Genomic DNA, 26,880 nt, shown 5'->3' on the forward strand with positions numbered 1-26,880 from the left:
TAGCTGATAAAGGTTTGATGCAGGGCAGTGTTCCTTATCGCTGGTTCTTTAGAGGGATATGCAGGTACTTTGAACCAACCAATTTATAACTGACCAACGGTGTCATTGTTAACTTTTCGATGCATTCTGTAACAGTGTTGGGAACATAGAAATATAATCTAGATTATATTTCTATGGTTGGGAATCAGGGAAAGAGTGTTGGTTGTGCAGAAAGGAGGGATGGGCATTTGAAATGATTGCACTTAGAACAATACATTTTTTTCCTCGAATATCCGGACAGTGGAATGTTTGTTTTATTTATTTAATATCTTCAAATCGAGACTAGCTCTTTTTTTCAGCTTGAGAGTGGGGGAGGGGACGAGAGAGGGGCAGGGGCCTCACGTGTGTGTGTGTGACAGTCTGTGTGTGGCACGGTGAGAGAGAAAGTAGGCAAACTGACTCGTGCTAGCTAGACAAACTTGTAGCTGCAGTAGGATATCTATCATACCATCTGGCGGTGCCTGTCTTGACTGCATCAAGTCGTTGTAAAGAAGTTAGCTAGCTACAGTAGCCTAGCTAGCTAGTTAGAGTAGCAGAGCTAATCGATGCTATTTTGCTGTGATCCCCGTCCTTGTCTTCAACTCCACTCATATGAATGAAACTGTCGACCTGTTGGTTGATCATTGTAGCCTACTCCTTCTTCTTATTTTGACAACTTAATTCCGTAATTTTTATGAATTCCGTTTTGCGTTGATAAACTTCCCACTTCACTTGCTACACACAGAACCTCTGTAGCGTCGCTTTGATTGACCGACAATAACAAGCTACACACGTGTTAAACGTGTGTAGTAGTGTTGTCACGGTACCAGAATTTTGACTTTGATAATAAACTTGGTATCGGTATCATACGCAATACGTCATGATACCAAAACGAGAGTATTAGGAGTATAAGCCAAAGTTACAGAATGGCACTAGATCCTGCTAGATAAACTCAGCTGCTACACTGTTCAATCGTTAGACACTTTTGAGTTCAATATCATTACATTTCAACAATTGTATGTAAATTAATATTGACACAGCCACTTATGCATTAATGAATCAATTATACAATCAATTTTACTTTGGTAAAAACAATCTCACTACAGAACAACATAATGGTAATCATTTATTGTAAATCTATTAATAAACTGGGTAAATCCAGATGTAGACTGTCCATTCACAATACAGGTGAATGCATATTATTCAATAGGAGTGTGTGCGTGCATTGAGTTATTGAGGTTGTTTTAGCTGATTTCATGGGGCTACAGATTACAAACAATCCCTTCCATTTAGGACTTATTTTATTGGCTAGGAGAACATATTATTTTATTCTATTGATCAACAACATTTCCATAGAAGCAATCTCTTTTATAATAGTGTGCGCTGTCTCTAAGAAAGTAATGAGTAGGGCTGTTAGTGACCGTATTGATGGCAGTCAAATCCCATGTTACTGTTTAGTCACGGTAACTAGGCTTCTCCAAGCTCTGATGCTGCTGATGGTAGTTAGTAGCCTACCAAACTTGCTAACTGCCTGGTACTCCGCACTCTATTGTCCCTCTAATCACTCTGACATCAATACAAATGTGATCGAAAATCTAATCAAACACTTCATATGAGCTCATGTTGCGCAACATTTCTATAGGCTATGCAATTGCGTGAGAACAGTTTTGATGGCTTCTATTAAAAAGAGGAGAATCACATCAGCTTTGTAGACCTCCACAAGTCTGGTTCATCCTTAGGAACAATTTCCAAATGCTTGAAGGTACCACGTTCATCTGTACAAACAATAATACGCAAGTATAAACACCATGGGACCACGCAGCCATCATACCGCTCAAATTACATCTCCTAGAGATGAAGTAATTTGGTGCAAAAAGTGCAAATCAATCCCAGAACAACAGCAAAGGACCTTGTGAAGATGCTGGAGGAAACGGGTACAAAAGTATCTATATCCACAGTAAAACGAGTCCTATATCGACATAACCTGAAAGGCCGCTCAGCAAGGAAGAAGCCACTGCTCCAAAACCTCCATAAAAAAGCCAGACTAAGGTTTGCAACTGCACATGGGGACAAGGATGGTACTTTTTGGAGAAATGTCCTCTGGTCTGATGAAACAAAAATAGAACTGTTTGGCCATAATGACCATCGTTATGTTTAGAGGAAAAAGGGGTAGGCTTGCAAGCTGAAGAACACCATCCCAACCGTGAAGCACAGGGTGGCAGCATCATGTTGTGGGAGTGCTTTGCTGCAGGAGGGATTGGTGCACTTCACAAAATAGATGGCATCATGAGGATGGAAAATTATGTGGATATATTGAAGCAACATCTCAAAACATCAGTCAGGAAGTTAAAGCTTGGTCGCAAATGGGTCTTCCAAATAGATAATGACCCCAAGCATACTCCCAAAGTTGTGGCAAAATGGCTTAAGGACAACAAAGTCAAGGTATAGGAGTGGCCATCACAAAGCCCTGACCTCAATCCCATAGAAAATTTGTGGGCAAAATTGAAAATGTGTGTGTGAGCAAGGAGGCCTACAAACCTGACTCAGTTCCACCAGCTCTGTCAGGAGGAATGGGACAAAATTCACCCTTCTTATTGTGGGAAGCTTGTGGAAGGCTACCCGAAACGTTTGACTCAAGTTAAACAATTTAAAGGAAATGCTACCAAATACTAATTGAGTGTATGTAAACTTCTGACCCACTGGGAATGTGATGAAAGATATAAAAGCTGAAATAAATCATGCTCTCTGCTATTATTCTGACATTTCACATTCTTAAAATAAAGTGGTGATCCTAACTGACCTAAAACAGGGAATCTTTACTAGGATTAAATGTCAGGAATTGTGACAAACTGAGTTTAAATGTATTTGGCTAAGGTGTATGTAAACTTCTGACTCCAACTGTATCTACAACAGGAGTGTAGCCTACCTGACTGGCATGAAAATGAACCATGGGAAAAGCGTCCTCCCTCGCTATTTAAGTGCATAGATTATGAGACCGGTGCATGATAATGGTTCATTCTAAATCAAAACTCATTTCACACAAATATTATTTAGTATATGTAAAGACAGCAAGAATAGTCTGATGGATGACAATATTAGCCTATCACTTGTGAATGATGTATTATCGCTTGTGCAGTAAGGCAAGAAACAGCTTGCCTTTTTTGTGTGTGACCTTTTTCAAAACATAGTCGCGTACTTCATGTAGCCAAGCCCGTAGACCTATATGTTTTGAAAAGAGGGAGTATTTTGCATGACAATAACCGGCGGACAAAATTTCATGACCGCCACAGCCCTAGTAATGACATTTTGTGAGGCAGAATATCCCAGTCGAATCAGATTTTGTGGCTGCGGAATCTAGTGGAAACCAGACGGCCGACGAGGGAGATGAAGAAGTAGATTTTTTTGGTGGCGAGCGAGGCAAAGTGAACTAATAACGTTTTTGGTGACAATCGGCTTTAAAATCAGCATATTTTGCTTTATGGTTTGCATATGACAAACAAAGCAATTAGGGTAGTGGATTCAGCTGTGTGCTAGCAAGGAAAGTTAGCCTACAATTAAAGGTGGAAGCTACAGGTATAGTCTTGCATTGTAAAAGTGTTCTATCGTGTATGGACATTTGTTTTGCGAACAGTAATGAACAGATTCAACATTTCTTAATTCCGTTATTCAAGTGTGTTAACTTCTGTGCAGCATGAGTGGGGAGCTAAGGAGGCAGCTCAGACAGCTCTAACATTGAATAAGTAGAGAAGGCAATTGCTCTTTGCGCTATAAAGGGACTGCACTGATTAGACGTAAAATCTTCTCAATCACGTGAGACACATTTGACAGTACCGAATGTAACAAAAAGGATAGTATCGAACAGGTTTTTGTTTCGATTATGACCTCTCTGATTCAGAGGGGTTGGGTTAAATGCGGAAGACACATTTCAGTTGAATGCATTCAGTTGTACAATTGACTAGGTATCCCCCTTTCCCTAATGTGTAGGCTACCGGAGCTTTTTTTAACGGGGTGCACTCATACAAACTGTTTTATTAAAATGTTGAATGTGGTGGTCTATCCTTGTTGACTTAGGTAGCAAAGCCTTTTTTCATTGTTAAATTAGGTCTGTTTTTTTTCTCTGAAAATGAATCCTCTCCCAAGAAATCAAACACTAATGTATGTTCGGATTTTCAAATAACCGTTCCCATCCCTAGCAGAAATGAATTCATATAATACAATGGCAGTGACATCACACAGCTGAAAAAGTCCACCCAATCTAACAGGGTAAAGAACAGCATACATTGTACAGGCCTTGTCAGCCAGGGTATGATTACACCAACACTTCCATGTGTCTTACAGGGCTTTCACACTAAATTGGTTTGGAGCGTCCCCCCCCCCCCCCGCAGCTCGGGCACGTTTCACCCCCTTAATTCGGTTCGTTTGGACTGGTGTGAACACTATCCTCACTCGAGAGCGCACTAAACAACGCACCATGGTTCATTCAAAAAGGGGGGTCTCGGTCCAGGCCAAACACGGGGAAAAAACTGATGCGAGCATTTTATGAAATGCAAGCAGTACTGTAATTTGATATTTTCATGCAGAATCTGAAATTATTATTATTATTGATTAGGGAAGATGGGGGCTATACCGGGTTATAAGCTACTGAATATAGCTACTGTTGCACCGTTTTTAGCGAAAGTAATATGACGTTTGGGATACACGTGCTATGCTTCTTGATAATCAGAGATATTTAATATGAGCATTTTCCTCCAATAAACAAATGACTTGCATTAACATGTGGTTTTGTTTAGGTGTTTTAGTTTGTTTGACATTTGGCCATGTGGAACCAACCGGACCGAATGGGGGGAGGGGATACAATAACAAATAATGGAACTCCGATTCGAACTATAGCTCAGAACTGTGTGAAAACGCCCTTACAGTTGCGTTGACAAACCCATTAGATGACTAGAACAGCACCTCTTCAAACTGGTTGGAATATGGAACGACTTAAGTAGCACTTTAGTAGCACTCACACACACTGCAAACTTTCTAAAATATTAATGCAGTCGGAGTTTGGAGTAATCCATTTCAATCGCAGCACAATGTGTATGACAGGCGGGCGGAAGGAAGCCCGCTCATTGCTTCTCTCCTCTGTGGCTCACCATGGAGCAGAGCAGCGCTGGATCAACCACTAATGATATGTAAAGTACGATTTGCATGTTTGAAACGCGCCTGTTCTCTAATTCAGGCCGACCCAGTCGCACTGTGTTCAGCGTACTGAGAGAGATGTTTAATTACCCTGCTCTGCTGTAGGAGATGATGATTACTGAGCTCTCCCTAGCTCTAACATGCAGGGACATAACTGACCATGTTCACTGAGCCTACCGTACAGCCGTATACAGCAAGGCACACACGTTCATATTACACAGTACACACACAGGCAGGTGTAAACACGCTCATTCACACTCATACGTACACACTCTTGGAAGCATAGCTACTTCACAGATCACAGGTACCAAGAAGCCCAGTCATCACACTCATAAGTCAAGAACATGCACTCAGATTTCCTGATAGATCCAGCTCTCCACCCACACAATCTCTCTCCCTCTGCACTGGGCTTGACTTTCTTTTCTCTTTTGTTTGATGGTCATTCTGTCTGGCAGGCACTGCAACCACAGAGAATGACTCCAGTACTAAATATACAGTTGCTGTGTCCTATTTAAAAATGCACACATAGGAGGCTATATGGAGTGTCTTCATTTCTTTGTGTTTATTATAATGGAATGTATGCTAGGCAATTAGCCCCATGGCCAAGGTGTTGCATTTATACATTTCAACCCTAATAGGCTTACCAGTGACCCTACTCCATGGGCTGAAATGTTAGCCACCGCTGGAAAGTTTTCACTCTTTATTTGATTTTATTTTGGAAGTTGGGGAGGTCCAAATTGTAAATCCATGCTGACTCTGCAGGCTATATTCAGGACTGGCCCTTGGCTCTGGATACTATACTCTCCAGTAGTTTAGTCGATACACACACACTCATGGCACGCGCGCACACACAATGTCTCTCCCCACCCCCCCCACACACACACATTTACTAAGAGATTGTTATGCTGTGCGTCGTGGAGTAAGTGGACCTGAATTGATCAGTATTGATTGGTACTGTATTGTCAGACGGTAATGGGCCTCTCCCTCAGGACATTTTAGCAGTGTCTGACACCCCCCCCCCCCCCATCTCAGCCCAATCAACCATCAACCTCACTAGGGTTGGGCGATATTACAATAGTATCGTATAGCCATCGCTGATGGCGACGACATCGTGATGTGACAGCCAATGGTTTAGCCTATTTGAACTTGAACGGAGTGGTACAGCACACACGCGACATTCAGAGTAATTTGCCTATTCCTATTTGCTTTATAGCCTATTTGTTTCAATAAATATGTTAAAGAAAGCAAGGGAGGAATGTAGGCTAGACAGTAGAGCCGGGACGATACCAGTATCGCGATACACGGAAGTATCGTGGCAAGGAAACAAAACACAACGCGGATTTAATTTATTTAGGAAAACAGCCCTAATGTTGGAAACAAACGTTCACTCTGGATGACAACATAATAACATTTATGTATTTCCTAAGCTATAGCACACAATATTTTTCATACAGCGGGTTTTTAATGAGTTACGTCTGCTTTGTGTGTTCATTTTTGAAAAAATATCACAATGTTTTCGTCCCGGCCCTACTAGACCGAGCGGAGAATTCCAACAAAGCCGTGCAAATTGTCCATTCTCTTTCGGAAGACATGTCGCCTTCACATAAAGCTTGTTGTTTTTGTCAGCCAATCAGAGCGACCCTACAGTCAAAGAAGCTATATGTGTAGCAAGTGAAGTGAGAGCTCACTAATACACTGCAAGATTAACTAAAAATTACTGAATTAAACTTTGGCAAAGTGAGAGACGAGCAACTAACAGGTTGGCAATTGTTTGGAGTTGGTGGAATGCACAGCATGTAGACTCAATTGGCTACCTAGCTGGCTACGTTAGATTAGATAGCCTCTCTAGGCTACTAGGACTTAACGGAGGGTACATTCATTTGAAGTAAATCACTTTTTGACAGCATCCCTTTTGATTTGAACAAAATTTTCCATACATACCCATGGAAGAAGTGGCCAGAAAGGGATAAAGGTGCTCAAAGTTGACCCGTTTTGCATACTCCACCATACCATGAGACATCCATGCCTTCATCACTGGGGGCAAATGTTACCATTTTTTACAATTTTTATTCTACCTTTTTTAATGTCAATTATCAAGATTCAGGCCCCTTGACTTTTTCCACATTTTATTATGTTACAATTTAATACATTTTAGAATAAGGATGTATTTTTTTTCTCATCAATCTACACAATACCCCATAATGACAAAGAAAAAACTGATGTTTAGAAATGTTTGCAAATGTATTAAAAATAACAACAGATACCTTACCCTTTGCTATGAGACTTGAAATTGAGCTCAGGAGCATCCTGTTTCCATTGATCATCCTTGAGATATTTCTACAACTTGATTGGAGTCCACCTGTGGTAAATTCAATTGATTGGACAGGATTTGGAAAGGCACACACCTGTCTATATAAGGTCCCACAGTTGGCAGTGCATGTCAGAGCAAAAACCAAGCAATGAGGTCGAAGGAATTGTCTATAGAGCTCCGAGACAGAATTGTGTCGGCACAGATCTGGGGAACTGTACCAAAAAATGTCTGCAGCATTGAAGGTCCCCAAGAACACAGTGGCCTCCATCATTCTTAAATGGAAGAAGTTTGGACCCACCAAGTCTCTTCCTAGAGCTGGCTGCCCAGCCAAACTGAGCAATCGGGGGAGAAGGTGCTTGGTCAGGAAGGTGACCAAGAACCCAATGGTCACTCTGACAGAGCTCCAAGAGTTCCCTGTGGAGATGGGAGAACCTTCCAGAAGGACAACCATCTCTGCAGCACTACACCAATCAGGCCTTTATGGTAGAGTGTCCAGCTGGAAGCCACTCCTCAGTAAAAGTCACATGACAGCCAGCTTGGAGTTTGCCAATAGGCACCTAAAGGACTCTGACCATGAGAAACAATATTCTCTGGTCTAATGAAACCAAGATTGAACTCTTTGGCCTGAATGCCAAGCGTCACGTCTGGAGGAAACCTGGCACCATCCCTACGGTAAAGCATGGTGGTGGCAGCATCATGCTGTGGGATGTTTTTCAGTGGCAGGGACTGGGAGACTAGTCAGGATCGAGGGAAAGATGAGCGAAGCAAGTAGAGATCCTTCACGAAAACCTGCTCCAGAGCTCTCAGAACCTCAGACTGAGGCGAAGGTTCACCTTCGATCAGGACAACGACCCTAAGCACACAGCCAAGACAATGCAGGAGTGCCTTGGGGTCAAGTCTTTGAATGTCCTTGAGTGGCCCGGCCAGAGCCCAAACCTGAACCCGATTGAACATCTCTGGAGAGACCTGATAATAGTTGTGCAGCGACGCTCCCCATCCATCCTGACAGAGCTTGAGAGGATCTGCAGAGAAGAATGGGAGAAACTCCCCAAATACAGGTGTGCCAAGTTTGTAGCGTCATACCCAAGCAGAATCCAGGCTGTAATCGCTGCCAAAGTTGCTTCAACAAAGTACTGAGTAAAGGCTCTGAATACTAATGTAAATGTGATATTTCTGTTTTATTTTTTTGTCCTAAAAAACTGTTTTTGCTTTGTCATTATGGGGTATTGTGTATATATTGAGGGGAAAAAACAATTTAATCAATTTTAGAATAAGGCTGTAACGTAACAAAATGTGGAAAAAGTCAAGGGGTCTGAATACTTTCCGAATGCACTGACTGTATGTTGTAGTTTACGCTTCGAACACACCGACAGCATCTTTGCGCAAAGTAGTACGCAGCATTTTCTGGATACGTGTGCAACAAAGTTCAACATTCACCTTCTGCTACCATTTCTGTCAAGCCTTCTACACATACAGTTTGAGGCATAAATCCTACGAATGCACCACACCGAACGCACTGCAAATGCCTCTGCAACGCAATGCTGCAAGGCAAACGCAGCGTTTCATTGGAAATTAATGTAATCCTGGTGTACCAAAATGCAACGACGCTGTCGGTGGGTTCGAAGCGTTAGACCCTACTTTAAATCATCTGAGGTTTTTGTGTTGTGCCTGCCATCGGTGGAGACACAACATGCTCTTGAATACAGGGTGGGTGTCATTTCAATCATAGGTCCATTCTATGAATTCTATTTCTATCACTTCAGACCACTGCAATTCATCTGGTACACTGTGACTTTTTATTTTATTTTTAATTATTTTTGTAATTAAATAAATAAATACATTTTTTTCCCCCCAAATTACTACCACAAAGATGGCAGCTGGTCCAACCACCATAACTTAAATGGTCATGTCTATTCTATTATCTATATTTCAATAGGTTTCCTATGAAGGATTGACTGTATAATTTAAAACAACAGATATTCTCATTCTCTAATGTGTGGACCTCCAACCATCTTTGTGGTACCATTTTGAAAGTTATTGAAATTTGATTACAACATGGTTTGACAACCCGGTTTGTAAGCTTTTAAATGAAATCAATCTGAACCCCTTATCTTTTCCATTGATGAAGACATGTCTCATGGTATGGTGGGAACACTTATCTCTTGAATGTGTTTCGTCCAAAAAGTCACTTTCCGCACACTTTGACAATGGGTAAATATGTATGGAAGGTTTTGTTCAAATCAAAAAGGGGTGTTATCAAAAAGTGATTGAATTCACATGGATTTAGGCTACCCTGTAGTGAAGACAGGCACTGTCACATGGGATGATCATTTCTTCTTCTCTCTGTCTCCCATCTGCTCCTATCTCGCACACCCCGCCCATCCATCTTTGCTCCATGTGCGCGCTACACAGCCACAGACACACACCCACCTGTCACATACTGAAGCTGCCTCCGCCAGGAAGGATATTAGAAAATATTTGCTTCCCAAGTAGGCTCTGCCCATTTTAAACATCTTTTGTCATGATTTGTCCAGTTGTGAATGTGATTTCACTCTATGGCCTAATGGTGGTTCTAGTAGGGTTTTGTTTTCCCGCCAATTGTATTTTTTAGAGGGGGTGGCCAATAGTGGCAATACCATTTGTATATCAGTGTTTTATGAGTACATAATCACGATAGGACAAAAGTTGACATCGCCCAACTGTAAACCTCACCCTGTCCTCCCCCTGCCCTCCCCCATATTTGATCACCCCACCCTCTTGCATACCCTTTCACATCACTCACTCCGGTTCTGAGCAACCCAACACCATTTTTTTACTGAGCCTACATCAACCCTGTTCCTCATCCCACTACTTTGTAGCCTACCCTCGGCTTGCCCCCAGTCCTACAACCTCCACCGACACACACCGACCTCCCATGCACTGGCACTAGCACTCTGAGTGCAGTAGTCCCCTGGCTCACCCTGCTGCTGTCGTTTTGTTCAGGAGAACATTCCGGTGCACAGGAAGAGGAAATCAGGAAGTACGGAGGGGTAGGGCATTGGCACAGTGGGGGAGGTCAAGGATACAGAGGGATAGTCATCAAGGACGAGGTTGAGGGTGAGTGAGAGAAATACAGACAACAGAGGGACATGGGAAGAAAAGGGGGGAAGATAGAGAAAAACAGAGAGCGAGAGAGAGGAATAAAGGTGTCCGCATGCTTCCCAGCCAAAACAGTTCGGAAGAGTTTGAGCATATATTATAGGGACATTTTGTGACAATGTTGTTAATTTTTGACTGTTCGGGCACACAATTTCTTTTGTCTCTCGACAAGCCAAAGTCGGTAGTCTGGGGTCTAAGCATAGGGATTCTTCAATGAAATCTTTGTCATTCAACGAGAGGGACGAGTTGTTTTCATGCCCATTTCTTGAATTGAGAAATATTGCACCAAACAGCTTAGTTAGATGTAAAATTGCGCGACTAAATGGACACTACTATTGCTGCTTTTTGCTCGTTTTCCAAGCAAAGGTCTTTAAGGGACCATGCAGACACACTTGTTCGCTTCGCCTAGCTGAGTTCGGCTAGGTGCCAGCCAAACTGAAGCATGTTGATGCCTTAAGAGGAAGAGAGAGGGAGAAGGAAAGTGAGATGGGGAAAGGCAGAAAGAGGGAGAGAAATGCCAGAGGATGCTGCCTGATTTATCTGTTCAATAAAAGTTTTGTTTTACTTCAGTATAACGTCTGACATGTATAGTGTCGTAGCTACACGAAAAAATGTAAATGAACAGAGGCTTTATGTCTGAGCTGTTTTATCCGTGGAGGATCGGAAGATCTTAATTGTTTGCTCGATTTTTGGATGCTAACATATGAATGTTGTAGAGATAGCTGGTGAGTTTGTGTATTTAGGAGACTATGGTGTGTGCCACTGAGTGATTGGATGTAGGCCTCGTGTGTGTTTGTAAGACACAGACAGAGCCCCTGGCATCCACATCTCCTCATCACACAATAGACTCACTGCTGGACTGATGAGCCTGGAACTGACAGCAGAGAGACACAGACACACACACACAGACACACACACACAGACACACACACACACAGACACACACACACACAGACACACACACACACAGACACACACACACACACACACACACACACACACAGACACACACAGCTCAGTCAGCCTACTTGGAACGTAATTACCGGTTAACAAATAAACCTTCTGAATCTGCTAAAGTAAAGTAGCAAAATGTATGTTTTGCGGGGTGTTTCTCTCTTTTGGCCTAGATCTTCCCAGTTGTGGCAGTGTAGTTTTCCTCTGGCTACCTGGAGGCTTTGTTAGGGCTCTCTGATGTTTCACTCAAAATGTCACCCGTTAAACTTTTCAACAACTGGTAGTTGTCTCTTCGGTTCCCTAATAACAGAGAACAGTGGTTCTAACTTCTTACCATTTGTTCCTCTTGTGTTCCAGGCAGCAGAGCTGTGATAAACTTCCCCTGTCCCCGCCTCACTGATCCCTTGTGAGTCAACACGCACACGGACCACGCCCGATTCACCTGCACAGCTGACGCCTGGAGGAGGTAGGCTAAATGAGTAACAACAGTGTGTGTGTGTGTGCACGTATGTGTTAATAACACTGTTATTTTTACAGCAGCAGGGCAATACGTGGTTGGCTGTAAAAGTGAATGAAGTCACGGAAAGTGTGTTGCATGATTTGTGTCCCTATCTACAGATTTTTATTGCCTTCAGATTGACAGCTTGAAGGACTGGTTCAATACTCAGTGAAACTCCCCACCTCCCACCAGTAGAGTTTGGGGTTGCATTTGCATAGTCGACACGGGACTGTTTTGATTTGTTTGTGCCTGCTTCTGTCTATGCGTCCGTTTGTTGTAGCCTGAATGTTGACACCATTTTTAGGTGGTTCTACTCTTATTGAGAGATTGAATGTGGGCGTAAGTGTGTATGTTCGCACATGACCCCATCAGGGATACTGAAAGTCTTCTGTGCGACCAGCCTTAACCTTGGGGCATCACCTGATCCTCTGTTATGTAACAGCTGTCCGGTGTGTTGTCAGTGTTAACAGCCAGGGGGGGTTAAGGGGTGTGTTTGACGTCTGTGGCTGAGTCTTAGGCCCTATTCCCGCTACGAGAGATGCGGTGTGGCGAAAGACATTTCTACTTTTCAATTCACATTACATCCTTGCTTTGCCTTTCGTTGTGGCTGGCAAAGCGTCGTTCTTGGTGCGCAGATCAAATTGACCCTAAATATCACAGTAGCCACTAGCCAGTAGGCACAATTTATTTAACAATCTGAGAAACTTTTCTTCTGAAATATCATACACTATTGAATAATACAACCAAACCAGATTACACTCTTGAATAATGCACCAATTGACAAGCGTGATTTATTTTCTCATCCGTACGCATTCAATTAGCTGAAAAGACACAACTAACTCCTGTTAGCTAGCTATCTAGCAAACAACATTCTTCAGGATCAAGTAACGTCAGCATATCAATACTGAACGTTTACCCCTCCCGTACTAACAGAAGTACATTCACGTTATCATACAGCGTCATTCATATTATAATATAGGCTACACAGCTAGGTAACGTTATCTAGCGAACTAGTTAGCTAGCTAAACAAGATCATTTCTGCAACCTAAGCACATCAACTTGTGATCTGTTAGCCGAATGCTGACGTTTCGCTGAACCATAGATAGACAGGAGCTTTTAGGCTTACACTAGCGTATTAGCGCTACCTTAGAACAAACCAGGTAAAAGCAAATTGCGTCTGACAACGTTGGACATTTCAGAATGTAACAGGCTGTTTCTACAATTTCAGGTTAAAAAAAAAATAGAGGGTATTTTTTGTAAAAAGTCTTAAGCAGGAAATCCTTTTTTTCCCTATGATTTTTACCGCTGCCTCTACCTCTTACTCATATGAAATAGATCTACACTTAACCATATAGTCCTGGTTTTAATGTACTGGTAATATTCACTTAAATGCACTTCGTCCAATAGGGCTGTGAATTCCTAGGGACCTCACGGTATGATATCACGATACTTAGATGTCGATACGATATGTATTGCAATTCAATACTGTGATTTTTATTGAGATTCCACGGTCCAAACATATTGCTCACCACATGTCTGCAGCAGAGGGACAAGAGAGAGCCATGACAAAACGAGTTTTGATCAGTCATGGAAATAAAAGTGCTTAAAAAAAAACTGCCTCCCTATTTAAAAAGAAGATGGAGAACAAGCTATGAAGGTTTTGGGTACAGCTAACCAGCGCAAAAATATTAAGATATTGTAAAAACGATATGTTGTATATTCAAAAGTAATATCATGATATGTAGCTATTGATCCCCCCCATCACTAACGACCGAGGCGAGTCATGTTCCTATTCAGTCCGAAAGTCCAGTACTGTGTCTGAATCCACTGAAGTCCTACTAAGCTACACCACAGACTTTTAGAGGTAGTAATGCAGTTGGCTGCTATTAGCTTTCCCTCTTTCTGAGTCAGAGCATTCCCCCTGTTCTCTAAAGTGGCTGTCTACCCCAGGGGAAAGGCCCAGTGCTAGATTGCAGCACAGCAGCAGATCAAAGTGGGAGTAAATTGAAGTCGATGCAAAGGTCTCAGTGAAATTATGATGAATGCTTTATTTGCCTAGCTGATTGGGGTTAAAAGTACCACTGCTCAGCATGACGGCCTCGGGTCACGCTTCAGAAATAGGCTGTAACAGTAAGTCTCTTTTTAAACCTGAATCAATGGTGTGTAGATGAGGGCTCATCTCATCCAGTCAGAGGGGAGAAGTTCCGATGTTGCGTGGCCTTGTGCTGATGTGTAAAGATTTGTGTACGCCTATGTCATGGCAGAGACATCAAGGCGACTATATAGTGACCTTCAACGCATCTCCCTCCCCTCGCAACTACTCCTCAAACTTCCACTGCCCTTCACCCTACTTCAGATCACAGGCAACCAAGTGGAGGAGGGGAAGATTGCAGGTCGCTTCTCATTCCCCGCCCATGCACCCTTCTCCTATATATGTGTGTGTGTGCACAATACAAATGTTGCGTTTTCGCGCGTGGGGGGGGGGGGGGGGGGGTTGCGGCTGAGTGTGTATCACTCCCTGCCAATGCTTCTCCTCCAGGCTAGCATTCTGTCTGTATGACAGAGTAGACCACAGCAGTGACAGTAGAGGTTATCAGGGATAGAGCGCAAAACAATGTCACAGGAAATCAATGGAGACCATCACAGCCGGGCCAGGAGAGGCAGCACAGAGACCCTGATCCTGACAAGACCTGTCACTGCCAGGTTCAGTAGGGAAGCACAGCCAACCTGGAGGACACACTAAGACAGGGGTGGAAAAACAAGGGCTGCAGTGTGTGTGTGCAAGCTTTTCCAAGCCGTCACTTTATCTCAAACACTGCAGCCCTCCAGGACCAGAGTCAGGCTAAGTCGGTCAAGTCTATCACACAACAGTCCCGGGAAAAACCATAGATAGGCCTTTTATCATGTTCATGTGGCACAGGGGTTTGGTTAGGGTCAGTGCTGTGGTCAGGTTGCAGGGGAAGCCAGTGGGGTGAGATCGGAGAGACGGGTCATCCTGGAATAGCTTGAGACAGACTCACCACAGGAACCCTTCAACGACCAGAGTATAATCGAGCTGAACTTTCTGTATCGTTACACATTCACAACCCACTGAAGCGACAGTAAGGTCCTAGTCATGTCCACCACTCACTAATCATCTATTCATTATCAGGTCACAGTTCTCACTCATTACAGCAATTTTGGCTCCTAATAAGGATTAAGGACGCTAACGTTTTGGCAAACTGAACAGACATTAAGGGTCTCGTGTCATTTCCTCCAGTCACTCTCGATCAGTTTGCAAAGTACTGTTTGGCTACATATATTTCAGCACTTTATTCTCGTCTTCATGTATATTTTCCCCCGGCCCTGGAGGTTGTGTATGAAGACTGCACAGCCCAGTCTCTGTTGTAGTCTATCTATACCAGGGCTGGTATTAGTAAAGCATCTCAGAGTAGGAATACTGATCTCGGATCAGGTCCCCCTGTCTACATAATCTGAATGCTGATTGGCTGACAGCCGTGGTATATCAGCCGGGTATGACAAAATATTTATTTTCACTGCTCTAATTACGTTGGTAAGCAGTTTATAATAGCAGTAAGGCACATCAGGGCTTTGTGGAATATGGCCAATATACCACGGCTAAGCTCTGTGTCCAAGCACTCCACGTTGGGTTGTGCGTAAGAACAACCCTTAGCCGCGGTATATTGGCCATACACCACACCCCCTCGGGCCTTATTGCTTAATTCTGTCGCTATTCTATGCGTAGGCTACCTCTTTATCTCAAATGCATTATTATCCTGCGTGGCGGTCTGTTCCACAAGTTCCTTTTTCCTTGACCTTGATCGCTTGGCTTTGTCACGATACAGTAACCGCTCTCTCTGTCTGGAGCATGTGTACAATCATTCCGCTGGTAGCTGTAGCTCTCTCGTTGCTCTCTCTGTGATTATGGTGAGCGACTAGTGTAATTACCAGCTCCAGTGTGTGTTTGCGTTGTGTGGGCCAGGGGTGCACAGGCACTCCGAGCGGTGGGGGAAGCATCTTCAGAGGCCTCACTAATTGCTATGGGAGTAATTAAAAGGCATTACATTCCTGCTTTACGTCTTCTGTAGTTTGGGCCAGAGCTGTGTCTGCCTGGGGGTGGCTCAAAGCCCTTCATTTTCCTCTGGCTTCTGTTTCCTATGGCACTTGCCATTTTCTGCCTCCCCTACTTAACTCTATTTAGTTATTTTCATTGTTTGGGGATAAAACTCATCCCTTTCACCTATGTGGGCCATCCTCTGTGCCTTGGGTTGCGATGGGTCTGTCTGGAGGAGTTTTCTTGCAGCTCTTATTTTGGGGCCGTGGCGAGCCTATCTCTTTCAGTTTTGCAAAGGTTCCGTGAACTGTGAAGGCTAGCGACGACATCGAATAACGTAACATTTCACATTTAGTTGAATTAGAAACGTATCGGTGCACTGCATAACAAGATGTGTTTGCCAAACACGTCCTGTTTCGTTGTGTGGCTGTGGTAGTCTGTGTCTGTCCGCCCTCCCAGCTTGTGCGGAGTAGTTGTGGCCCAGTTCTGCTCTGTCTGTCGGCTTTGACATAGTGTTGTGGACACCCAGAGACATGACAGAACTCCCACTCTTTCCTGACCTGCGTTCAGCTAAATAGAAGGGCCCTTTCTCCGACTGTTGCAGCCGGGACCTATCTGGGATTGGGACTGATAGCGTATCAAAGCAAACGCGCTGGATGAGGGAAGATTTTGTGCCGGAGCAGCAGGATCAGACCAGGACCCTTCGGAAGTGGTCTTTTGAATTGCCTGTCTTTCTCCAAAACAAAGACATGATGCATTTGTGTGGTTAACTGGTGCTCAACTGACTGGGGGTTTTGTTCACTGCAAATGAGTTTTGTACATGGTATGTGTGTAATGCTGTCATATGCCAAAAGTGAATCACAGAGGATTGTGCAGAACGTAAGATTCATTCACTCTCTGCCTTGTGAGATGTAACACTCAATATTATTCAAATTCGGCTGATGAATAGAAGCTTGTGTGGAAATGATTACGATCCTCACAAAACATATTTTTCCCCTCGTACCAGTAGCTAACATCCGTTAAACAATGTCAGACTGAGAAATTGCCTGGATCATAAGCTTACTGGAGACAGATGTTGGGATGGAATGAGAACAAGGATTGATGCATCATAAGCCTGAATGGAGAGATACAGAAACACAGGGATGAAGCAAAAGAAACCGATAGGGATGGAGCGACGAAGGAGAGGAGGGAGTGTGAGAAGAGACTGAATAAAATGGCGATAGATGAGCCTAGGTATAGAGGGACACAGAAAAAGAGAGACTAAAACATTAGACGGAGAGTTTGGAGCAGAGAAGACCCTGAATAAAGCAGAGGTAGATTAGGAGTCTCGGGAGGCTTTTTATAGTGGCGGGGCGGTGGTGAAGCCTGATTCTTTGTGACTGCCATATTAAGGCGAGTCATTTTGGTTCAGTGAACACGTTCCTGCTCTCTTCCTCCTCGCAGTCTCTCGACTCCGTCACTTTCTCCCCCTTTCAGTTTCCCTCCCCCCTAGCGTTCTACTGTTCTGTCGCTTTACATTCTCTCCCCCCTTCTCGGTATTCTATTCACCCTTCCCCTCCTTAGCTGAGTATAAAGTAGCTTAGTTATGTGCATCCTCGTTTGTTTCTTTCTGAAAACGCTATGGCAAGGGAGGGTGAGAATGGACAGAAGGATGGGTGGAGTAGGGTTGGGCAATATTACGATAGTATCTGATATCGAAGATGATTGGCAGCCATCGTCGATGGTGGCGACATTGTGATGTGACAGACTATGTATAGCCTATTTCAACTTGACTGGCACCACGCAGTAAGGAGCTGACTGGGTAGCCCACAGCAAGGCCATGCCAAATGGCCCATTCTTCTGTTATAGCCTGCACAACCTATTTCAATAAATATGCTATAAACAATTTATATGAATATGACCAGTTTTTCCCAGCCACGCTACTTTGTGATCAAACAATGAATTTATCTAACGGAGTTCTCAGAACATTTGAAGTTGTTATTGAATAACCTAACCTAACCACTGCATGGCAACTGCACCATCCTCGATCGCATGGCGCTACAGGGGATGTTGCGAACAGCCCAGTACATCACTAGGGCCGAACCCCCTGCCATCCAGGCCCTCTATATCAGACGGTGTGAAAGGAAGGCCTGGAAAATTGTTAGACTCCAGCCACCCAAGCCATGGACTGTTCTCTCTGCTTCCGCACGGCAAGCGGTACCGGAGCATCAAGTCTGACACAAACAGGCTCCTGAACAGCTTCTATCCCCAAGCCATAAGACTGCTAAATAGCTAACTAAATGGCTACACAGACTATCTGCATTGACCCTTCTATTTTATTATCTCTATTCACACACTCACTCAATGCACTCACACACACACATTAATACTGACTCTACACACACTAGGATTCTCACGATACCAACATTTTACAAATGATATGATACCAGGCCAAGTATCACGATACCAACATTTTACAAACTATATGATACCAGGTCAAGTATCACGATACCAACATTTTACAAACGATATGATACCAGGCCATGTATCACGATACCAACATTTTACAAACGATTTGATACCAGGCCAAGTATCACGATACCAACATTTTACAAACTATTTGATACCAGGCCAAGTATCACATTTTTACATTTTAGTCATTTAGCAGACGCTCTTATCCAGAGCGATTTACAGTAGTGAATGCATACATTTCATACATTTTTTTTTCCTGTGCTGGCCCCCCGTGGGAATCGAACCCTTAACCCTGGCATTGCAAACACCATGCTCTACCAACTGAGCTACAGGGAAGGCTAAACAATGGGAAGGGTGGTCACAGGGATTGAACCCTGGTCTCCAGTGGGGAGTTGGATATGTGATATGCCAGGGAGTGTTACCACTTCGCCATATCACGATACCAACATTTTACAAACGATATGATACCAGGCCAAGTATCACGATACCAACATTTTACAAATGATATGATACCAGGCCAAGTATCACGATACCAACATTTTACAAACGATATGATACCAGGCCATGTATCACGATACCAACATTTTACAAACGATATGATACCAGGCCAAGTATCACGATACCAACATTTTACAAACGATATGATACCAGGCCAAGTATCACGATATCAAGTAGTATCGAAATACCACGGTGGGTAAAAATCAGTGGCCTAGCATCCTGTTTGCCCCGCCCCCCCCGGCACTTGTTCACGTTTAAAAAAAAACAAACGTTCTCCAAAAAGCTGTCTCTGAAATTCACACTTCTACTCAATACAACACATTTGAATTTAACTTCACACTGTTCAGTGTATAATAGAATTCTGCATAGAATGGCTGATTTGCTCATATTTGCAAAGGACTAACTGTGATTTGGCTGGAGGAATGGGAGGAAGGAGTATACATCAGTGGAGGCTGCTGAAGGGAGGACAGCTCATAATAATGGCTGGAACGGCACGAATGGCATCAAAACGCACAGAAGCCGTGTGTGTGATACCATTCCATTCATCCGCAACAGCCGTTATCACGAGGCCGTCCTCCCAGATGAAGATGCCACCAACCTCCTGTGATATACATGCATAATGATCTGCATGTCATTGTGTCAGTAAGGGGAAAACACTGCATGAAGCCTTTACTCTGCAGTACACACACACACACACACACACACACACACACACACACACTGCTCCCAACTTTTAAAACGTTAGGCACCAAACAGATTTTAAGGAGCACCAGAAATAGATTTTTTATCTAGTTTAGGCTTAGATTAGGCCTAATATGAATCCTACCTTTTGAAGCACATCATAAATAGCAGACCCTTTTCCTTTCTTTCTGTGCCAATCAAATGTGCCTAAACCTACTGTCAAGTACCAGCTTGTTAGCTAGCTAGGTAGCATAACCGAACAACGTTTTTTGTTATCAAGCCAATAATTAGCGACCCGGGATTAGTTTTTTTGAAACGGCCTACAACATGGTTTGTGAAATTATCTAAAATGCATGCGAATCTCGATAGGGGAAAAAAAGGCATCTCCGGTAATATGGGCCATATTTTTTAAAATCCGTTTAGGCTAGAGATGAGCCCTTTTCCTTGCTGTAAAGCTGCAAGCATGCCTTTCACAATTTTTTTCCCATTTTCCCTCTCAGACACTCAGAGGCTGCATGATAGTGAGCTTGCAAAGTCGACTCAGACTGGTCTGTGCTCTTGGATATAACAGGTGATGAAATGATACAATGTATCAACATTGCTGGCTTTGCACACTGCTCCAATGAAACAAATGTAGAAATCTAACAGAAGACTCATCGGGGTCTGCATCCCCACTCGCCATCACGGCTAAATTGTATTTAAAAAAAACTGAAGGTGGAATAGACGTGAAGTGCTGACGGAGAGAAGCAGGTGAGTGAGGGCTGATAAGGGATGTAGCAGGATAATTACAGCTGCCACACGTGAAATACACATGAAAGTGAAGTGGATATGATTGGACCTGCCCATACAAGAGACTAGTGGCTGTTGCTTCAATTCAACAAAATGTATAAACAAAACTGACTTATATAAGGCACCAGCAGGTTCTTTTGATCGGTAGGGCATAAAAAGTTGTTAGTATCATATGAAACGGTACTACGGTATTCTAAAATCATGGTATCATGAGTATCAGGACGTTTTGGTACCGTGATATCACTGGTATATCGAGCAACACACACATAATCATCAAACTGAGCAGCAGCATATACTGTATCATATATCCTGATGCCTAGTCACCTTACCCCTATACATATCTATCCCTACCACTCCAGCATCCCTGCACATTGGAAATATGGTATTGGCACTGACCCTGTATATAGCTTACTTATTTTGTGTTCTTCTTATTTCTATTTCTTGTGTGTTTTGTTCTATTTGACTTTTTTTTAATCATTGTTTCATACTTGTTTTATAGTTCTACTGATATTGATTACTGCATTGTTGGAAAAGAGCAACAAAGGCATTTCACTTCACGTGACAATAACTTAACTCTGAACTAAAACCATGATAGGCTTAAGGTAATAATGAGATGGGTAAGAACAAACAATGGCAAGATAGAAAAATCGAATGAGTAGTTTGAATAAACCTTACAGTTGAGCGTCGCTTAATCTAAATTAAGTTATGCATGCATTAGTCCTCTTTGCCGTTGCAAACCAAACGGCCAAAAGCAAAATCCTGCTAATTAAATTTAGCTTATCAAAAGCATTAAGACGAGTTAAAGCTATGAAGAGTATTTCCCAAATAGAGGCCATTCTAATGGTGTTTGTCCTAAAGTTGCAGCTTTCAAATGGTAACAATTGTGAAAATCTGATTTTATCACAGATTTATTTTGAATGACAAATATTAGTCAACAAGAAGTGAAATTGAGCAAACATTGTTTTTTAAAGTTTTAACAAGAACTCAAAAGAAAACTGACAGCTTATGAAGAAACTGTGGAGAGTAGGCCTATCTTATTTCCATAGTTTATTATTACCTATGTAAAGTGCATTTGGAAAGTATTCAGAGCCCTTGACTTTTTCCACGTTTTGTTACGTTACAGCCTTATTCTAAAATTGATGACAGTTGTTTTTTTAATCCATCTACACACAATACCCCATAATGACAAAGCAAAAACAGGTTTAGAAATGTTTGCAAATTTATTACAAATAAAAAAACAGATGCCTTGTTTACATAAGGGTGGCAGGTAGCCTAGTGGTTAGAGCGTTGGACTAGTAACCGAAAGGTTGCAAGATCGAATCCCTGAGCTGACAAGGTAAAAATCTGTCGTTCTGCCTCTGAACAAGGCAGTTAACCCACTGTTCCTAGGCCGTCATTCAAAAATCAAAAATAAGTATTCAGACCCTTTGCTATGAGACTCAAAATTGAGCTCGGGTACATCCTTTTTCCATTGATCATTCTTGAGATGTTTCTGCAACTTGATTGGGCATGATTTGGAAAGGCACACACCTGTCTATATAAGGTCCCGCAGTTAACTGCATGTCAGAGTAAAAACCAAGCCATGAGGTCAAAGGAATTGTCTGTAGAGCTCTGAGACAGGATTGTGTCGAGGAACAGATCTGGTGAATGGTACCAAAAAATGTCTGCAGCATTGAAGGCCCCCAAGAACACAGTGGCCTCCACCGTTCTTAAATGGTAGAAGTTTGGAACCACCAAGACTCTTCCTAGAGCTGGCCGACCAGCCAAACTGAGGAATCGGGGGAGAAGGTCCCCTGATCAGGTGAACAAGGACCCAGTGGTCACTCTGACCGAGCTCCAGAGTTCCTCTGTGGAGATGGGAGAACCAGAAGGAGAACCATCTCTGCAGCACTCCACCAATCAGGCCGAGTCGCCAGACGGAAGCCACTCCTCAGTAAAAAGGAACATGACAGCCCACTTAGAGTTTGCAAAAAGGCACCTAAAGGACTCTAGGACCATGAGAAACAATATGTTCTGGTCTGATGAAACCAAGGTTAAACTCTTTGACCTGAATGCCAACCGTCACATCTGGAGGGAACCTGGCACCATCCCTATGGTGAAGGAGACTAGTCAGGATCAAGGGAAAGATGAATTGAGCAAAGTACAGAGAGATTATTGCTGAAAACCTGCTCCAGAGCACTCAGGACCTCCGACTGAGGCGAAGGTTCACCTTCCAACAGGACAAGAATCCTAAGCACACAGCCAAGACATCGCAGGACAGGCTTTGGGAAAATCTCTAAATGTCCTTGAGTAGCCCAGCCGAGCCCAGACTTGAACACCATTCGAACATCTCTTGAGAGACCTGAAAATAGCTGTGCAGCAACACTCCCCATCCAACCTGACAGAGCTTGAAAAGATCTGCAGAGAAGAATGGGAGAAACTCCCCAAATACAGATGTGCCAAGCTTGTAGCATCATACCCAAGAAGACTCCAGGCTGTAATTGCTGCCAAAGGTGCTTCAACAAAGTAAAGGCTCTGAATACTTATGAAAATGTGGTCTTTTTTATTTTTTATACATTTGCAAAAATTTCTAAAAAACTGTTTTTGCTTTGACATTATGGGGTATTGTGTTTAGATTGAGGAAAGTGTCATGGAAATTCTTACAGATGGACACAAAGTCAATCTTAAATGAATCATTGTTAATTTGTCAGCGCGCTGGAGAGGTTCCAACCAACTCGATGCACCATAGTACACATGTCAATCAGGAGCTCTTCCTGGGCAGACCCAGCAGTTGTCTTTTATATATGGCTATACACAAGTTATATTTGCTTAATTTAGCATAATTAATTAATCATTACTGTTTTGTTTCATCCATGTGACAGACCAATACTGGTTCATAACATGTGACAGACCAATACCTCACAAGGCTTCTTTCTCTCTAAGCTGAGACCTTGAAACTGAGATCTTTCGTTCGTTCTCAAAACAATGTCTGGGCGTACTGACAAATTACAGCTACTGATAGTGAGGATTTGTACAGTCAGCCACTTGCATGAAAACGGAAATTGGTTATTAGAACAGCACATGAAAAGAAGACAGAAATTAGTTACCAGAAAAGCTCAAACATTCAAATTCCCGTTACAAACGAAAACAATTTAATCAATTTTAGAAGAAGGCTGAAACGTAATAAAATGTGTAAAAAGTCAAGGGGTCTGAATACTTTCCGAAGGCCCTGTATAGAACCTTGCCTAGGCATAATAATAAAGGAAGATTAGGCAAAGATACAAATCATTGAAGAATTATCCAGTACTGGGGACAGCAGAGTTGTGTGCTCTGAAGCCGTGCCCTTCATGATTTACAACCCATCACACGACGCTCAGCCTGTGAGGCTGCCTTGTGCGTCGGCACACACAGACACTCACCTTTTTCGTGCCACGGCTTCAACAGAGAGGAATAGGCTACTGAAAAAGATTTGGCTCCAAAATATATTTTGTCATGATTCCTCTCGTCCCTCTCGCAGCATGCGAGCTCGTGTTAGCTGTCCCTTTTAGCTTTTTCTTTAAATTATTATTATATATTTTTATTCAAAAGTGTTTCCCAGTAGGGGATGTTGTTTTTATGGGTACTTAATCACGATAGTACAAAGGTTGACTTCACCCAACCTCAGTCATGCTCATGTTTGGCCTGGTGCTTAAACTTATCACCACTGCACACACACCTCACATACCTACTCTCACACACAAATGCATATGACCTCTCACTGCCTGACACCAGCTGTAATGCACTTGTATACACCCACATACCTCTCACAGGCTGATACCAGGTAAAATCTCACACAAATTATCTATGAACCTACCAGGTACAACCCCAAATCCGTAAACACGGGCACCCTCATAGATATCATCCTAACTAACTCGCCCTCCAAATACACCTCTGCTGTTTTCAACGAAGATCTCAGCGATCACTGCCTCATTGCCTGCATCCGTAATGGGTCTGCGGTCAAACGACCACCCCTCATCACTGTCAAACCCTCCCTAAAACACTTCAGCGAGCAGGCCTTTCTAATCGACCTGGCCGAGGTATCCTGGAATGACATTGATCTCATCCCGTCAGTAGAGGATGCCTGGTTATTCTTTAAAAGTGCCTTCCTCACCATGTTAAATAAGCATGCTCCATTCAAAAAATGTAGAACCAGGAATCGATATAGCCCTTGTTAGGAACCAATTATACACAGGCAGTTAGGAAAGCTATCTTTTTCAAACAGAAATTTGCATCCTGTAGTACAAACTCCAAAAGGTTCTGGGACACTGTAAAGTCCATGGAGAATAAGAGCACCTCCTCCCAGCTGCCCACTGCACTGAGGCTAGGAAACATTGTCACCACCGATAAATTCACAATAATTGAGAATTTCAATAAGCATTTTTCTACGGCTGGCCATGCTTTCCACCTGGCTACCCCTACCCCGGTCTACAGCCCTGCGCTCCCCACAGCAACTCGCCCAAACCTCCCCCACTTCTCCTTCACCCAAACCCAGATAGCTGATGTTCTGAAAGAGCTGCAAAATCTGGACCCCTACAAATCAGCCGGGCTAGACAATCTGGACCCGCTTTTTCTAAAATTATCTGCCGAAATTGTTGCAACCCCTATTACTAGCCTGTTCAACCTCTTTCGTATCGTCTGAGATTCCCATAGATTGGAAAGCTGCTGCGGTCATCCCCCTCTTCAAAGGGGGAGACACTCTAGACCCAAACTGCTACAGACCTATATCTATTCTACCCTACCTTTCTAAGGTCTTTGAAAGCCAAGTTAAACAGATTACCGACCATTTCAAATCTCACTGTAACTTGTCCGCTATGCAATCTGGTTTCAGAGCTGGTCATGGGTGCACCTCAGCCACGCTCAAGGTCCTAAACGATATGATAACCGCCATCGATAAAAGACATTACTGTGCGCCGTATTCATCGACCTGGCTAAGGCTTTCGACTCTGTCAATCACAACATTGTTATTGGCAGACTCAACAGCCTTGGTTTCTCAAATGATTGCCTCGCTTGGTTCACCAACTACTTGTCCGATAGAGTTCAGTATGTCATATCAAAGGGCCTGTTGTCCGGACCTCTGGCAGTCTATATGGGGGTGCCACAGGGTTCAATTCTCGGGCCGACTCTCTTCTCTGTATACATCAATGATGTCGCTCTCGCTGCTGGTGATTCTTTGATCCACCTCTACACAGACGACACCATTCTGTATACTTCTGGCCCTTCTTTGGACACTGTGTTAACTAACCTCCAGATGAGCTTCAATGCCATACAACTCTCCTTCCGTGGCCTCCAACTGCTCTTAAATGCAAGTAAAACTAAATGCATGCTCTTCAACCGATCGCTGCCGGCATCTGCCCGCCCGTCCAGAGTACGGTTCTTACTTAGAATATGTGGACAACTACAAATACCTAGGTGTCTGGTTAGACTGTAAACTCTCCTTCCAGACTCACATTAAACATCTCCAATCCAAAATTAAATCTAGAATTGGCTTCCTATTAAGCAACAAAGCATCCTTCACTCATGCTGCCAAACACCCTCGTAAAACTGACCATCCTCCCGATCCTCGACTTCGGCGATGTCATTTACAAAATGGCATCCAACACTCTACTCAACAAATTGGATGCAGTCTATCACAGTGCCATCTGTTTTGTTACCAAAGCCCCATATACTACCCACCACTGCGACCTGTATGCTCTCGTTGGCTGGCCCTCGCTTCATACTCATCGCCAAACCCACTGGCTCCAGGTCATCTACAAGTCTCTGCTAGGTAAAGCCCCACCTTGTCTCAGCTCACTGGTCACCATAGCAGCACCCACCCGTAGCAAGCGCTCCAGTAGGTATATCTCACTGGTCACCCCCAAAGCCAATTCTTCCTTTGGCCACCTCTCCTTCCAGTTCTCTGCTGCTAATGACTGGAACAAACTGCAAAAATCTCTGAAGCTGGAGACTCGTACCTCCCTCACTAGCTTTAAGATCCAGCTGTCAGAGCAGCTCACAGATCACTGCACCTGTACATAGCTCATCTGTAAATAGCCCATCCAATCTACCTCATCCCCATACTGTATTTATTTATTTATTTATCTTGCTCCTTTGCACCCCAGTATCTCAACTTGCACATTCATCCTCTGCACATCCTACCATTCCAGTGTTTATTGCTATATTGTAATTACTTCGCCACCATGGCCTATTTATTGCCTTACCTCTCTTATCCTACCTCATTTGCACATGATGTATATAGATTTTCCTACTGTATTATTGATTGTATGTTTGTTTATTCCATGTGTA

General features: G+C 43.2%; 1 protein-coding gene across 2 annotated transcripts in view; it reads left to right on the forward strand.

The window, feature by feature from the left end:
- sipa1l3 (signal-induced proliferation-associated 1 like 3) overlaps window positions 1–26,880 on the forward strand; it is a 102,419-nt gene that overhangs the window by 37,302 nt on the left and 38,237 nt on the right. For both annotated transcript variants that reach the window (XM_029772367.1, XM_029772368.1), the window contains exon 2: window positions 11,966–12,074. The gene's annotated coding sequence lies outside the window, so the exon portion shown is untranslated. The remainder of the gene's footprint in view (window positions 1–11,965; window positions 12,075–26,880) is intronic.

Source organism: Salmo trutta, chromosome 13 (genome assembly GCF_901001165.1).
Source record: "Salmo trutta chromosome 13, fSalTru1.1, whole genome shotgun sequence".
In the NCBI taxonomy this organism is placed as follows: Eukaryota; Metazoa; Chordata; class Actinopteri; order Salmoniformes; family Salmonidae; genus Salmo; species Salmo trutta.